Raw genomic sequence first — 5064 nt, 5'->3', positions numbered from 1 at the left:
CTTCTACAGTCTTAGGAGAAGGTCTACAGGGTCACCTCCCTTCATCCCCACAGGGAAAGTCACTTGCTCATCCACAGGCAGAGCCCCGTCCAGGGATCCAGTGTCAACCATGACTAGAGACAATAGGCTGTCAATAGATTCTATCCCAAGTTCTTGGACAAGAAATTTTGGAATAAATGCCAAACTTATGGGATAAATGCCAAATTCCTGTCCAAGAACTTGGGATAGAAGCCCCATTGCTGCCCTGCCCTTGGACCCAAGTCTAATAAGTGGGCTCTGACATTGTTCTTGAGGATTGACTGCCTTGATCACCTCTCCTGGCCCCCAGACTTGCTAAACTGTGGCTATGTTTATCCCAGCAAAACTCCACAGGACTCAGAGTTACTGAAATCCAGCCTGGTAGCAAGGGGTCTTATTCCTACCATGATTCCTCTCTTCTCCTGCCCCTGAATTCTCTACCCTTCAGAGGAGCTTTTTGTTTGTTTGTTTTATTTTATTTTATGTTAATCCTATGACACTACTTTTTTGCCTGATTGCCACTGTTAATTTTTATTTTTATTTGAGACATAAGTGATTCTTATGCCTCAACCTCCTGAGTAGCTGCAACTACAGGCGTGCGCCACCATGCCCGGCTAATTTTTGTATTTTTAGTAGAGACAAGGTTTTGCCGTGTTGGCCAGACTGGTCTCAGACTCCTGGCCTCAAGTGATCTGCCCACCTTGGCCTCTCAAAGTGTTGGGATTACAGGCGTGAGCCACTGCGCCTGGCCTGCCACTGTTGACTGTGTCTTCAGATACACAGTGTTGCATGAGGGACCAATAAATCACAGGAAATATATAGAAATGGCAGTTTAAACATATCAAAAAATGCATAACCTCACTTATAATAAGATAAATTAACATTAAAACTATACCAAAATTATTTCAAAAAGTTTTTTAAAGTTTAAAAAACCTATACTGGGCTGGGTGCAGTGGCTCACGCCTGTAATCCCAGCACTTTGGGAGGCCAAGGCGGGCAGATCACGAGGTCAGGAGATCAAGACCATCCTGGCTAACACAGTGAAACCCTGTCTCTACTAAAAATACAAAAAAATTAGCTGGGCGTGGTGGCGGGCGCCTGTAGTCCCAGCTACTCCGGAGGCTGAGGCAGGAGAATGGCGTGAACCTGGGAGGTGGAGCTTGCAGTGAGCTGAGATTGCACCACTGCACTCCAGCCTGGGCGACTGAGCGAGACTCCATCTCAAAAAAAAAAAAAAGAAAAAAGAAAAAAAGAGAAAACTTATATGAAATCCCATTTTTCACCTATAAAATTGGTAAATATCAAAAAAGTTGATAATGTTCTTGGCAAAGATGCAGGAAAATAGGTTTTTGTTTTGTTTTGTTTTTTTGAGACAGTTTATTGCCCAGGTTGGAGTGCAGTGGTGTGATCACGGCTCCTTGCAGCCTCAACCTCCCAAGTTCAGTGATTTCCCCACCTCATCCTCCTGAGTGGCTGGGACTATAGGCGCAAACAACAACACCCAGCTAATTTTTAAATTTTCTTTTTCTTTTTTTTTTTTTTTTGAGACAGAATCTCGCTCTATTGCCCAGGCTGGAGTGCAGTGGCGCAATCCCTACTCACTGCAACCTCCACCTCCCAGGTTCAAGCGATTCTCCTGCCTCAGCCTCCCAAGTAGTTGGGATTACAGGCATTTGCCATCACACCCAGCTAATTTTTGTATTTGGTCTTGAATTCCTGGGCTCAAGCCATCCTCCTGCCTCAGCTTCCCAAAATGCTGGGATCACAGGTTTGAGCCACCATGCCTGACCAGGAAAATGATTGTTTTGTCTGAGACAGGGTTAGGCTCTGTCTCCCAGGCTGCAGTGTAATGGCTTGATCTGGGCTCACTGCAACCTCTGCCTCCTGCGCTCAAACCATCCTACCATCTCAGCCTCCTGAGTAGCTGGGACTACTGGCATGTGCCACCAAGCTCTGCTAATTTTTTGTTGTTGTTGTATATTTGGTAGAGACGGCGTTTCACCATGTTGGCAAGCTGGTCTCAAAACCTGCTGGGCTCAATTGATCCTCCCACCTCGGTCTCCCAAAGTGCTGGGATTATAGATGTGAGCCACTGCACCCGGCCAAAAGTAGATTTAAAGTGCGTCTATCCTTTAATTTGGCAATTCTTCTTCTAATACTGTATCCTAAGGATATATGAGCAGCATTGCTCAGAATAGCAAAAGTTTGAAAACAGCCTAATGGAGAGCTGTTTAGATAAATCATGGGAAAAGTCGTGCTGCCCCGGGCTCTTCCAGACCTCAGCACTGTGTGGGAAGCTGCTGGGTAGGTTGCTCTTGGGTGCAAAGTGTAGTAGGCTGAATAATGCCCCCACCAAATATGTCCATATTCCAATCCCCAGAAGCTGTGAATCTTATTTTATTTTTATTTTTGATTAGAGACAGTGTCTTCTTGCTCTATAACCCAGGCTGGAGTGCAGTGGCTTGATCATAGATCACTGCAGCCTTGACCTCCAGGGCTCAAGCAGTCCTCTGTCTCAGCCACCTAAGTAGCCGGGGCTATAGGTGCACACTAACATGCCCAGCTAATTTTTTGTTTGTTTGTTTGTGAGACAGAGTCTTGCTCTGTTGCCCAGGCTGTAGTGCAGTGGCATGATCTCGGCTCACTGCAACATCCACCTCCCGGGTTCAAATGGTTCTCCTGCCTCAGCCTCTGGAGTAGCTGGGACTACAGGCACATGCCACCACATCTGACTAATTTTTGTATTTTTCATAGAGATGGGTTTTCGCCATGTTTTCCAGGCTGGTCTCAAACTCCTGGCCGATCCACCTGCCTCAGCCTCCCAAAGTGCTGGGATTACAGGCGTAAGCCACCGTGTCCAGCCTCCAGCTAATTTTTTTAAAAGCCTTTGTAGAGACAGGGTCTCACTACGTTGCCCAGGCTGGTCTCGAGCTCCTGGTCTTCAAGGGATCCTCCCATCTCAGCCTCCCAAAGTGCTGGGATTACAGGCATGAGCCACTGCACCCAGCTGAATCTTATTTTATATGGCAAAAGGGACTTTGCAGATGTTGATTAAGGTTCTTGAGATGGGGAGACTATTCTGAATCATCTGGGTGGGCCCAATGTAATCATGATGGCTGTATAAGAAGGAGGCAGTAGGAGACAAGGAGACAATTGTTCAGCGACACAGCAGAGGTTGCAGTGATGTGCCTTGAAGACAGAGAAAGAGGCCACAAGCTAAGGAATAGAGGAGGCCACTAGGAGCTGAAAAAGGCAAGGAAACAGATCCTCCCTCAGAGCCTCCAGAAGGAACCGACACCTTGACTCTTTTTTGTTTTTTAAAGAGATGGGGCATGTCAGTATGTTGCCCAGGCTGGACTTCAACTCCTGGGCTCCAGCGATCCTCCTGCCTCAGCTTCCCAAGTAGCTGAGACTACAGGGGTGTGCTCCTATGCTCAACTAACACCTTGACTTTAATCCAGTGCAACTCATTTCTGATTTTGGACCTCCAGAACTGTAATAATTTTTTGTTGTTTTAAACCACAAATTTGTGGTAATTTTTACAACAGCAATAGGAAACTAAGGCACAGGCATCCTAGCCTTGAGAGTTCAGGGTCGCTGGCCTAGCCCAGGCTGGCCCAGGGACAAGGAAGGCCTTCTGAAGGGGAAATCCAGTCTCTGTTCTGTCTCTCCATGCCCCCATACATTCACAAGTGTTAGAGTTTGATCTCCTTCAAAAGAAAGGGAATCTTCAGAAAATCACATCACAGACATGCAGGCCCCTGGGAATCAGTGGTCAGGCTCTTCTCAGAGATGAGTTCATGGAAAGACACCCTGAGGCCTCCCTTCACATGGCAGCTCTAGCAAGTGCATCTGTATCCAATGGCCCATTGACATTTCAACCTTCTACAGAGATTTCCCTTGGCTCCTCTTCTTTCTGGCCCCTAAGTTTAAATTTCTGAGCACATAGATGTGTTGGCTAGACAGTCATCTCCTCTCTGCAAGTTGAGTCACAAGAGTCCTTCCCAGCACCACCTCAGGGAGAACTCGAGTTGACCAGGCAGTGACTTCCTTGTGCAGATACATTCTTCCCCTGAACAACCTGGGTGTGTCTCATACAACTGCTAGGAGCCAGGACCAGGGAAAGCATGTAAGCCCTTCCTCCATTCTCCCCTAGGGCCCTGTTTTGATCATGCAATCTGTTCTCCTCTCTTTCCTGTTGAGATAGAAGAGAACAGGATTCATCTACTTAAATTTTGATTGGAGAATTACTCATTTGGAAGGTAAAAATTTGTGCTCACTTCAGCAGCACATATAGTAAAAATTGGAATGATATAAAGAAGATTAGCATGGCCCCTGTGCAAGGATGACATACAAATTCATGAAGTCTTCCATACTTTTAAAAAATAAAAATAAAGGGGCCAGGCACAGTGGCTCACGCCTGTAATCCCAGCACTTGGGGAGGCTGAGACGGGTGGATCACGAGGTTAGGAGTTCGAGACCAGCCTGGTCAACATGGTGAAACCCTGTCTCTACTAAAAATATAAAAAATTAGCCGGGCATGGTGGCGGGTGCCTATAATTCCAGCTACTCCGGAGGCTGAGGCAGGAGAATCACTTGAACCTGGGAGGCGGAGGTTGCAGGGAGCCCAGATCATGTCACTGCAGTCCAGCCTAGGCAACAATGTGAGACTCCATCTCAAATAAATAAATAAATAAAAAGAGAAGAAAATATCCGGCCGGGCGCGGTGGCTCACGCTTGTAATCCCAGCACTTTGGGAGGCCGAGGCGGGCGGATCACGAGGTCAGGAGATCGAGACCACAGTGAAACTCCGTCTCTACTAAAAATACAAAAAAATTAGCCGGGTGTGGTGGCAGGTGCCTGTAGTCCCAGCTACTTGGAGAGGCTGAGGCAGGAGAATGGCATGAACCCGGGAGGCGGAGCTTGCAGTGAGCCGAGATCGCGCCACCGCACTCCAGCCTGGGTGACAGAGCGAGACTCCGTCTCAAAAAAAAAAAAAAAAGAAAGAAGAAAATAAAACATAAATAAGGCTGTAGATTAACAGTA

At 47.0% G+C, this 5064-nt stretch overlaps 1 non-coding gene across 1 annotated transcript; it reads left to right on the top strand.

Moving 5' to 3' along the window:
* The first annotated feature begins 4290 nt into the window (after positions 1-4290).
* Positions 4291-4398, top strand: LOC116477630 (U6 spliceosomal RNA). The gene has a single exon (XR_004250573.1). It is a non-coding gene; the product is annotated as a U6 spliceosomal RNA (small nuclear RNA).
* Positions 4399-5064: the final 666 nt, after the last annotated feature.

The sequence above is a fragment of the Hylobates moloch genome, unplaced genomic scaffold (assembly GCF_009828535.3).
Source record: "Hylobates moloch isolate HMO894 unplaced genomic scaffold, HMol_V3 SCAFFOLD_11, whole genome shotgun sequence".
Lineage (NCBI taxonomy): Eukaryota > Metazoa > Chordata > Mammalia > Primates > Hylobatidae > Hylobates > Hylobates moloch.
The sequence above is the reverse complement of the archived record's forward strand: the minus strand, read 5'-3'. Positions and strand labels throughout refer to the sequence as shown.